The 12179-nt window shown below is 41.3% G+C and overlaps 1 pseudogene; it reads left to right on the forward strand.

Annotated features, from left to right (window-relative positions):
* The first annotated feature begins 614 nt into the window (after window positions 1–614).
* LOC127435670 (interleukin-1 receptor-associated kinase 4-like) overlaps window positions 615–12179 on the forward strand; it is a 38650-nt pseudogene continuing 27085 nt past the window's right edge.

Here is a 12179-nt window from a genome sequence, read left to right on the forward strand (position 1 = left end):
TTTTCTGCACACTTCTTAGTAGGTTATTGTTGTCAGTGACAGCTGCTTGAGTTCCACTTTAGAGGAGCTGCGGACCACCAACACAACATTCAGTCCTAGTGCTTATAGACCAGCCTGAATAGCTTCACTTAGTCTGTTCTCCACACCTACTCAAAAAGAGAAAGAGGCAATTAAGCTCTTTGAATTTAATCGCATTTAGACACATTTCATATTTCATTACGCAACGCATTCATGTGTTGCTTTCTCAGCGTTGCCTCAAGAGGTGCTACAGAGAATCTTGCTTAGATAATGTTAGTTAAACTGTCAACATGTTTAAAGCAGCTACCGGAATAAAAATATAACATACATTTGAAGGAAACGAAACTCTATCGCCACCTTGAGTATTGAGGTTTGTTTCCGCCACAGTAACACAAGAACATACGTTAAGTACATACAACGGGACTGTGCACTTCCGATGCATTGGCCAAACATTCCTCTGTGTTTGCACAATTGTGTATTGAGTATGTTTTTTGCCTTATTTGTCATGCCAATAAAATATATTGAAATGGAGACACACAGTCCATGTTTCGGCACATATTTTACACCCTACTGTGTGTTCTTATTGTGATCCAAACATGCTAATAGCGAGACACAAATTACCCCCAACACTCGGAAAACCCCACATAGAGAAACTCTGCGCTCATGGTGGCTGTACAGCATTGGCGAGCACACCCTTTCGGCCCCCACAGATGGAAGTCCAAGACCCACCTGAGACAGGTGTCACATCTGCTTTGAATTATTACCATGGATCAGGGGTTTCAATGTGGCTCACATTAGGAAAAGCCGCGGCGCTGCCCAGTCGGAAATTGATTCCGATTCCACGCAGAATGATCTAATTACCTGACAATTCTTTAGTTAATAAGTCCCAACCAATAACATCCCACAAACTTCCCCACAACCACAGACGCCTTCCCCCTGTTTGCTCATGAATTCCTCGACTCCTACAAACAGCCCAATCATACACAGATTGATGTTTGAGAGGTAAGGTTTGAGGTGACGTGAACCGTTTCAACTATCACTATTTTATACTCAAACATATAAAAGGACATTATTCTGTAAACATTAAACAACACTCAAGCACACATATACTGAAATTAATCTTTAGATCTTCTAATAAATGTTGCAATAATGTGGATGGACCTCTATATTAAGTCAACGAGTTAAATGACCCATACACAATGTGGTATCAACTTTAAGAGTCGTTTTAATCTTAATTAAATCTGATGCAAATGGAGTATGTGATGTTGGGAATTGTATGTGTACCCTTAAGATTTCCGAAACGCTCCCTAATGCCATTTTATCAGGCAGGTTTAATGAAGGATCAGTGGTGTATCCTGAACCCGGAGAGCCGAAAGACTCTGAAACCACAGATAACTGCTGTAATGACTGAAGCTGATGTTATCTACTCAAACACACAGGAAGAAACAAAGACACACACACACACACACATACATACACTCGCTGGTCTAAATCTACACTCTCACATCCAGCTTCTCCATTTGTGGCATCCCCGCCAACTTCATGAGAATTGTGCTCTGTCAAAAAGGTGATGAGTTTAATTTCTCGATGTTCAAATACTTTCTCGAATTTCGGCTTAATGTTCAGAGACGATAAGAAAGTCATTGGGTGGTTCGGCTTCCTGAACACTGTGACACTTTTTTGTTTTTTGAGCAGCCTGACATGTCAACTTCTGACTCAACCAGTGGTGTAAGTTTGGGGCGGGACTTACAGTTTATACGACCAATAGTTGATGATGAGCCTGTTTGTAAACAAACGGTAATGTTGCAATTCTGTTTGCTGCCACTAGAGGTTGAGATCTAATTGTTAAAGTTTTCATTGAAATATCATTTTAATATCTTTTATTTCTGACTGGCCCTTAAGCGACATTTATTCGCAAAACAGACTACACTGGGAATGCTGTAATGTTGTGTTGTGCAGGGTTGGGTGGGTTACTTTTAAAATGCGTTCTACTACAGATTACAGAATACATGCTGCAAAATGTAATTTGTAACGTATTCCTTCAAGGTCAGCAATGTAATGTAAATACTTTGGATTACTTCTTCAGTACTGGTAGATTTTGTCACTTGTTTTGACAAAAACAATGATAGTTTTACAGAAAAACAATACCAAACCTTTCATCAAGAATAAGATTTTTGCCTTAATGTCAAAGGTCTTACTAGAGGAAAAAATATTATCTAACGTGTATTTTCTAGATCAAAAAAGCACCTGGAAACAGGTGCATGTAAAATGGCTATAAATAGCATTTTAGCTTAGCGTAAAGCTAAATGTTTACATGGCAATTTACACAAGGTTTATTTCTGCTAATCCAAACTTACTTCCAACTTCTCCGTCTGCTCGTATGAATGTACCGCATCTTAAGAAAGTGTTTCACCATGCTTTAGATCGCATCATTTTGTATGGATAAATGTTTTCCAACTGATTAGGCTAAATGTTAAATGAAACAAATGACAATAAAATGCAAAATAATCCCTTCAGTAATCAAAATACATTTTGAATGTAACTCTATTCTGATTACCAACGATTTAATCTGGATTACTAATATTTTGTATTTTAAATACGTAATCCTGTTACATGTATTCCATTAGCCCAAACCCCGGTGTTGTGCTCTCAGCTCTGTGGCACTGAAGATTCAGTAGCATTGCAGGAAACACTGTCCAAGATTTACGACAGTGTTCCATCTGCAGTTTAAAAAAAACTGTATCCAATGAAGATGCGGTATGAAGGTCCGTTCACACAGAAGGTGTTTTGCATTAAAAAAAGCTAGATGCAGTGCAACAAACGGAATAGAATGCATTTGGCAACAATGAAGAGTTTGCAGCAAAGCTCATTTTCATGTGAAAATAATGAGTGGGAAAAAGTTTGCCACAACTCTCGATTTTTGTAAGGGTAGCCCCAGATGTCACGAAAAGTTTGAAACAACTTTAGAAAACGATGCATACATGCACAAGACACTGGGGAAAAAAAACAGTGAAATTCGACACAACAATCAAAGATATCCATCTAGTGTATGTTTACAAAGAAAAATCATTAAAAAAAATGCACAGATGGATGCAAAAACACATTCTTCGTTAATACCCCCAAATAAGAGCGACACTCTTGTTTAGATGCTTGTATTATCTGTAAGGTACCAAAACTGCAGATCTGTGTCCCCCGCTCACACCTTTCCTCCTGAGAGAACTCTGTGACCCAGTCGCAGCGGGTTCTCGCATGCGCTCAGACTGCTGATAAGTTTGCTATTCATCTCCTGCCCCCCTCCGCTCACCTCTCTTTCTCTTCATATTTCTGTGCGCTTCCATTGACTTTCCCATCCTTTCAGACTGTCTGTAATCCCCGCTCAGTGTCCAGCCCGGCCCTCCACAGAGCGCTCTTTATGCCGAGCTTATTGGCCGTTCGCTGGCGGGTTTATCTGTGGCCCGCCAAGAGTCTTTTCAGGACGGTTCTTAATGACCTGGGGAAACTCACATGCTCGGCTTCCCAGGATTGCAATAACCCGATGATGTCAGCGAGGAACAAGACAGCGAGACGGGAATTAAAAAGATACGGGTTGACAATCTCGATGTGTGTGCGCACTTAAAGGAATAGTTCATACAAAAATGAATCGTTGTTTTCTGTCCCTCATGTTGTTCCAAAACACATAACTTTCTTTATTTGTGGGAACCAAATCAGAAAATCTTCCACCAAATCTGAAATTCCTCGGACCTTTACCCAACCCTTGTCCATACAATAACTCTAAAAAGCACGATGAAATAATCATAAAATTGGTCCATTTTACTTGTGTGCTTTATTCCAAGTCTTTTGAAGTCATACGATAGCTAGTAAAAATAACAGCATACACATTTGGAACGACATGAGGGTGAGCAGATAATGACAGAATTTGTATTTTTTGGTTGAACTAACCCTTTAAGATGCATGGCAAAATGTCCTACTGTAACTTACATATTTGGTCTGGGATGTTGAAGGAGGCGCAGGCAGGTTTTTGTCCACATTCCAAAGGGCCCGCGGGGGTCAGAGGCGTCAGGTTTGGGAACACACAGTGGATGGTCAGCTGAACGGTTGCATAACATGCTCTTACAGTGACGTGGTCATTCTGTGCTTGCTACCGGAGGGTTCCGGGGCCTATTCAGGGAATTTTTTTCCTTCAAACTCCACGTGGGAATAGCAAACTGTTGTACTCTAAGGGAGAAATGTTTCATAAAAAGACTAAATCATCTTTATTCACTTCTAAAAATAGTACAGTTTGTATTGTACTATTGGGTCTGGGTTCACGCAAGGTTCACACACTGCAAGCTAGCGATGCAATTCGACAAAACTAGAACGTTCCCGAAATAATCAGTTGCACATGTTTACATGCACACCAATATGCTGATAACTACCAAAAATTGCGAAATCGGGGTAATGGGCAAAATCTACATGTGTAGATTGGTTTATGCTTAAACCGTTTATGACTTTACACCAGTAAAGTATCACCGTTTTAAGCCATTACTTGACCTGATGTTTTGTCGGCTTACTAAGCATAATCAGCATAAGCTTGTGCATGTAAACACTCTATGATAATGACTACACTGCAAGTGAACATCGCAACACAACGCAACAAAACGAAAAAAACCTCCCAGGATAAACATTGACCGTGTTGACATGCACGTTCTTACTCCGATTATGCTGGTCATGTAAATGCAATAAACGGCGTTCCTTTATCGGTATAAGGTCATAAACGGTGCAAGAATAAACTGGTCGACACAGGTAGATTTTTGCCCATTACACCGATTTCGCATGGCATGCAAACACCTTTACCGGTGTTCTTACCTGCTTAATGCGCGCATGTGTTGAGCGCATGTCTCTTCACGGTTGACGTCAAAAGCAGAGAATAACGCGATTATTTCAAATCTCATGTAAACATGGTTTTCTTTTTCAGATTTTTTAAATAAGTAGATTTTTGGGAGTAATCAGCGTATTGGTGTGCATGTAAACACGCTTAATGTTGTGCTCTACAACATCTTGTAGACAGCTTGATCGGTTTTACAGGGAATGTTGTCATTTGTTGCGTTGTGTTGCAATGCTAACTTGCACTGTAAACACAGTGTTAGTATAAAGTGTAATTAGCTTTATTTAAGACTAACAGGACTCTCTGAGATGTGCTCATTCACACAGTCAGATAAATGTGTACGAAAAGACACCAAATTACTGACAAACAAAACACAAATTATGTTATGTTGGAGGGCTGTGCCAGATTAATGGATCCCTCTCCGTCTTTAATAATAGTTGGATGCAGAGAGGAAATTGAGCTGCAAAAACAACATCGTAGCTGAGTCAGCTGCAAAGCAAATCTTGATAAACACAGTGACAGAATAAGAAGAGAATACCTGACCTCACACAGCATGAGAGGGGTCAATATTTGCTAAGCCATTTGTGTCTCTGCAGTGTTTAAATCCCTTAATACTGAAACAAAAGACTGTCTTCTCTGAAAGACAGAGACTTACAAAGAACCTTGCCATTAACCCTCAGGCTTTAAGACACTGTTTTTACCTGCTTATAAACTCAAATTGCAGTTTAATTACCTTTCTGTTCATCTTCCTACAGAGAGAGAGAGAGAGAGAGAGAGAGAGATTTAAAGAAAGTGTAAATAAGGACATGTCCACACTTTGGAAACGCATTCATTTCACTACGTTTTGGCATTAAGTCCATGTTTTTGTCCAGCGAAAACTGCACTTTTTCAAAATGTTCTCCCAAGTGGATAAATTTGAAAACATCATCTTTGCGTTGTAGTTTGGACATTGAAAATGGAGATATTCAAAAACTGACGTATTGATTGTCACGTGACACAGTCATGTGATCCATTCAACCCAAAACAGTCAAGATGGTGGTCCTTGTTGTAGCGACATTGTTGTGTCTGCCCTCAACAAAAATCTAGAGTTCGTGTGATTCGCTGCAAATGTTTGCCAGAAATTTGCAGCTCTTCATCAGTAATGGTGAACCTGCAGCAAACCTTTGGCAACAATGAAGAGTTTGCCACAAAGCTCATTTGCATGTAAAATTATGAGTAGCAAATTTGCTGCATATTTGCAGCAAGTTTGCTAGAACTCTCGATTATTTTAAGGGTGCTATCCACTTTAATAGCATGGTTAAAGAAAAATGTTACTTTGTAAACCTTCACATTGCATTCCTTCGAAGGCGATGGGAAGTTTACTCGGAATTGCTGTCCAGCGGCGGAACACGAGGGCAACTGCATTTCAGACCGTACATGGAAATGACGTAGAAATGCACTTCTTACTGGGTTTTTTCGCATGCACCGTAAGGAAATTTAAGCATGTGGACAAGCAATTTTTGGAAAACTTTTGAAAACAGCAGTGGACGGAGAGCGTTTCGAAAATTAAAACACAGTTTTCAGATTTATCTTGATTGATGTGGACATGGCCTACCTTACAAAATATCTATAGTTCTGGCAAACTTGCCACAAATTTCACACTCGTTATTTTCACATGCAAATGAGCTTGCGATTCACCACAAATGTTTTCCAGAAGTTTGCAGCTCTTCACCGGTAGTGCTGAACTTGCAGCAAACCTTTGGCGACAATGAAGAATTTGCAGGAAAGCTCATTTGCATGTGAAAATTAGAGGTCGGCCGATAGTGGATTCTGTCGATTTCGATAACTATGACATGGAAAAGGCAGATAACCGATTAATCAGAAGTGTTGGGTGTAGTCCAATTACAAAGTAATTTGTTACTGTAATCTAATTACTTTTTAGACAAAAAAGTAGTGTAATGCATTACATTTTAAATTCTTGTAATCAGATTACAGTTACTGGCTATAAATTAATTTGATTACTTTTAAGTACATTATAGGGTTATTCTTATTTCTAATATATTATTTATGTAGAATATATGAATTATGTGGTATATGACTTTTGTGTAACAATTAATAAGAAATATAGACATTATTTTGAAATTGTTGAGAGGAAAAGTGTTTTAAAAAGTAACTTAAAAGTAAAGTAATTAGTAATGTGATTACTTTTTCTATGAAGTAACAATTAAAGTAATATGATTACAATTTTAGATAAATAATTAGTCATTTGTAGTGGATTACTATTTTTAAGTAACTTACCCAACACTGTTAATTGGACGATAATTTAAAAACAAAAAGTCTACAAGAGTCCAAAACGAATAAAATCCCAAACGTAGTTTATTGTTCAACCAAAATACCAATAATAACCTCAAAAAATTATGATTTGATGCATAACGTGGGAATCTTGTACTAGAGTCAAGCCCCACACCGGAGCATCTTATTTTGAAATGACAGAGAATTGGCTCTGTTAAAATGCTCTATATTTAAGTATTTACATAATTAAGCTTTTTATAGCCTATGTATTCACTAGATGAAGGGTTTTGTGTATATATATATATATATATATATATATATATATAGATGAGGTTTAATGAGGAATAAAGTTTATTATTATTCACAAGATATTAAGTTGGAGACGGCGGTATATGTGTTTCCATATAGTTGCATTTTTATTCGCATGCCCTCGCTTCAATTTAGAACACTTAATTATTGGGCCTGGGTATCTCAGCGAGTACTGACGCTGACTATCACCGCTGGAGTCGTGAGTTTGAATTCAGGGTGTGCTGAGAGACTCCAGCCAGGTCTTCTAAGCAACCAAATTGGCCCGGTTGCTATGGAGGGTAGAGTCACATGGGGTAACCTCCTCGTGGTCGTGATTAGTGGTTCTCACTCTCAATGGGGCGTGTGGTGAGTTGTGTGTGGATCGCGGAGAGTAGCATGAGCCTCCAGTGCTGTGAGTCTCCGTGGTGTCATGCACAACGAGTCACGTGATGTGCGAATTGACAGTCTCAGAAGCGGAGGCAACTGAGACTTGTAAGCGCCTAAGTAGTGGGAACTGGGCATTCCAAAATTGGGGAGAAAAGGGGATAAAAAAACAATTCATTTTCTAAACAAAATAACAAAATATGCATTGAAGTGATGATACACATTTTGCAGATAACCGATTGTTCCAAGAAGCAACTATTGGCACAGATTGATCGGTAAAACCGTTATATCATCTACCTCTAGTGAAAATAATATGTGGCGAATTTGTGGCAAGTTCGCAGTAAGTTTGCCAGAACTCTCGATTTTTGTAAGGGCTTAGAAACGGAACTAGATTTTTTAATTTTCTGTAGAAGATATGTGGTAGTGCTTACCTGCAAACCTTACTGCCATATACCAGGGTGTTGTTGTGGGTGGTTGCCTGGGCATTGCTATACAGTTTCTAAGGTGTTCTAAGTGGTTTCTATGTGTTTTTTTACTGGTCCAAGTCTGTCTGATTTTCTGCTGTAAATGTTCCTTGTCATCTTAAAGTCACCCTACCCACAGCAGAGTTTAAGCCAAAACAATAATTAGTCATTGATAATTGGTGGCAGTCTATTGACAGAGAGATTTAGGCTTGTGTTCAGCATTTCTCTCTTTTCAGTGTCCTAGCAACACACATTTCAGTTGTTAGGTTGCTTATCTGCATCAGTGAATTCATTTACAAGCAAACTCAAGAAACAGAGAGTCTCTGATTCCAAATTAGCCTGAAACACAAGTGGATTATTGCTTTGACTTTTCTTAGCAGTGCGGTAAAACGAGGTGGAACTCAAGGTCAGAAAATTAAAGCTGTCATTCAACTAAATCTAAAAGAATTAAAGGGTTTAAGTCCCCATGAAATGGCTTGATGAGCGAAAAACTGAAAACTGTTAATATTAGTATTGACTGCAGCACGCACTAAATCAGTGAACCTGTCTCTGAAAATATACAGACAGCATCTGATTTCTGTGCCATCTGTGATCTATTTCTGTTTGTGTTGACATCAGTTGACAAATAAAGAACTGATGAAAGATTATTCATAGAACAAAGAACAATAAAATAGACATAAGCATAGCAGAGGAAACTGTTCCCGTGGTTTTATTGACTGAATATAGACAGGGTATTCCATAAAAGTCATGAATTAATAGACAAAAAGGTTTAGCATCAGGGATGTATGGACATTCCTAGTTGTGAGGATGTCACTTATTCCACTGGGGAATAAAACAGGAATGAGCCAAAGTTTGTCATCTCTTATAAAGCAGTAGCTGGTGGATGTCAATGACAAAACATCAGATAAACACTTCAGACATATAAGGTTTCTTATTGTGAAGCAATCCTCTAAACAGAGAAAGTTTGTGAAGCAAACACAATAAGCACAGAAATATACAGCACATATAAAAATATTGGATAAAATAGCATACGGCTAGTGGTGTGCTTGCTCAAAGCCAAGCATACAGTCATGTCTGGAGTTTAAAGTGCAACTTCAGTTGATGTTCTAAAAGGTGTCATTAACACATGACCTGCATAACCTCTCTTAACCTCAAAGGCTGAGGTCAGAGGTCAACCTCTTCACTTTGTAATGTGAGTGTTGAGGGCATAAAGAGCCACAAAACAGAGATCACTGATATAAAACTCATATCCAGACACTGAGTCATACACACACAGACCTTTGACGATACATGTCAAATGTTTAAACTCTTGTCAAAGCATGAATATTATGCCTCAGCATTTCTTTACAGACTGCAGTACATTGGTGGTATCAGATGGTGATTCCATGGTACTAAATGATAATAACATGGTACTCTGTATAACAATTAAATTACCATGGTACAATGTCCAAAAATAATGGCATTACAATGGTACAATGTCAAAAACAATGGAATTACCATGGCACTGTGTCCAAAAACAATGGCATTACCATGGTACAATGTCCAAAAATAATAGAATTACAATGGTACAATGTCAAAAACAATGGAATTACCATGGGACTGTGTCCAAAAACAATGGCATTACCATGGTACAATGTCCAAAAACAATGACATTCACATGGTACCGTGTCCAAAAACAATGGCATTACCATGTTAATACCATTGTTCTTGGACATTGTACCATGGTAATGCCATTATTTTTGGACACTGTTCCATGGTAATGCAATTGTTTTTGAACACGGTATCATGGTACTGCCATTGTTTTTGGACACAGTACTATGGTAATACCATTGTTTTTGGACATTGTACCATGGTAATGCCATTATATTTGAACATTGTACCATGGTAATGGCATCATTTTTGGACACAGTACCATGGTAATACTGTTGTTTTTGGACATTGTACCATGGTAATGCCATTATGTTTGGACATTGTACCATGGTAATGGCATCGTTTTTGGACACAGTACCATGTTAATACCATTGTTCTTGGACATTGTGCCATGGTAATGCCATTATTTTTGGACACTGCTCCATGGTAATGCAATTGTTTTTGAACACGGTATCATGGTACTGCCATTGTTTTTGGATACAGTACCATGGTAATACCGTTGATTTTGGACATTGTACCATGGTAATGCCATTATTATTTGGACACAGTACATGGAATGCAGAGAACACCCCTGGGCGCTTCGGTAGAAACAACTAAAAGAGTATATTCTAAAAAAAAAGAGTATATATTAGTGCGGCACACACGGAACGTCTTTTTAAAGATGCCTTTCCGTCTATGTGTTATTCCTGGTTGCGGTCGATATCTCTCCGCTTCTAACAGCCACGATCGCTGTCTTATGTGTCTGGGCGCTGCCCATGCGGAGACATCATTCGTGGATGGGTCTTGTCCTCACTGCGAGAACATGACCATGGCAACGTTGCGGTCGCGGCTTGCATTCGTAAGAAAGCAAGCCACCCCAGCAGCTCCCCGCCTCGGTCCTTCTACCTACGGATATGAGGCCATGCCGGATAGCACTGGGGGCGATTTGGGGACCTCAATGGGACCACCTCCGCCAGGTATACCCCCACGGACCTCCCATTCCCCAGCATGCTTGCTTGCTCCAGTCGGGCGCTTGGATGAGATCGGCGGCTCGTCTCAGGGTGAATTCGACATCTCATTCGGAGCCCGGGAAGAAGACGAGTTATCGAGCGCAGCATCGAGAGTGGGCTTGTCCAGTCGGATGCAGAGGCTTCGACTGGGCTTCCTCCTTCGGGAGTGGTCGCCCAGTCCCAGGCCGATGCAGAAATGATGGACATGCATTCCCGGGTGGCCGCGAGCGTTGGGCTAGAGTGGAACCCTCCGCTCTCCCCAGAACGCTCGCGGCTCGACGATTGGTTCCTGGGCTCGGGGCGCCGCCCACGGCCACGCCCAGCCCCCGTTCCTTTCTTCCCGGAAGTGCATGAGGAGCTGACAAGATCGTGGGAGGCACCTTTTACTGTCCGGTCACGGTCTTTCAGCTCCCCCGCTCTCGCTACCCTCGATGGCGGAGCGGCCAGGGGGTATTTGGTGATCCCCAGGTGGATAAGGTGCTCGCGGTGCACTTGTGTCCGCAGAGCGCCGCCACCTGGCATGGGCATACGAAACTCCCATCCAGGGCCTGTAGGTTTACATCATCCCTGACGGCTAGAGCCTACGGTGCCGCTGGACAAGCCGCCTCCGCCCTGCACGCCATGGCTCTCCTGCAAGTACACCAAGCCAAGGCGCTAAAAGAACTGCACAGGGTAGTTCTGACCCAGGATTGATGCAGGAACTGCGCTCGGCGACCGACCTCGCTTTCCGGGTGACGGAGGTCACGGCGCGGTCTCTCGGGCAGGCGATGTCCACCCTGGTGGTCCAGGACTGCTACCTTTGGCTCAACTTGGTTGAGATGCGCGAGGCTGACAAGGCACAGTTCCTTGACGTCCCCATCTCCCAGGTTGGCCTATTCGACGACACCATCGAGGACTTTACCCAGCAGTTCTCGGTGGTGAAGCAGCAGACGGAGGCCATACAGCACATCCTGCCCCTGCACAGCACAAGACCCCGCACCCCGTCTGCTCATCGCCAAGGGCATCTTCCTGCAACTAAGCTTGCATGGCCCGGCCCACCCGTCTCATGGCCGGCCGCCAAGAACCCGAGGAAGGCTTCAAAGTGCCCCTGAGACGGGCAAACCAGGGGCAAGGAGACCCGCTTCTCCGGAGCTGGTGAGCAGACCACTCCATCTCCTGGTGGAGGGCCAGAGGAGAATCTTTTGTTTCGTTTTCATTTAATTTCACTGCATGTCCAAGAGGCTGCGGTACCCAAAAATTAAACAAAAGAGC

Source organism: Myxocyprinus asiaticus, chromosome 46 (assembly GCF_019703515.2).
Source record: "Myxocyprinus asiaticus isolate MX2 ecotype Aquarium Trade chromosome 46, UBuf_Myxa_2, whole genome shotgun sequence".
Lineage (NCBI taxonomy): Eukaryota > Metazoa > Chordata > Actinopteri > Cypriniformes > Catostomidae > Myxocyprinus > Myxocyprinus asiaticus.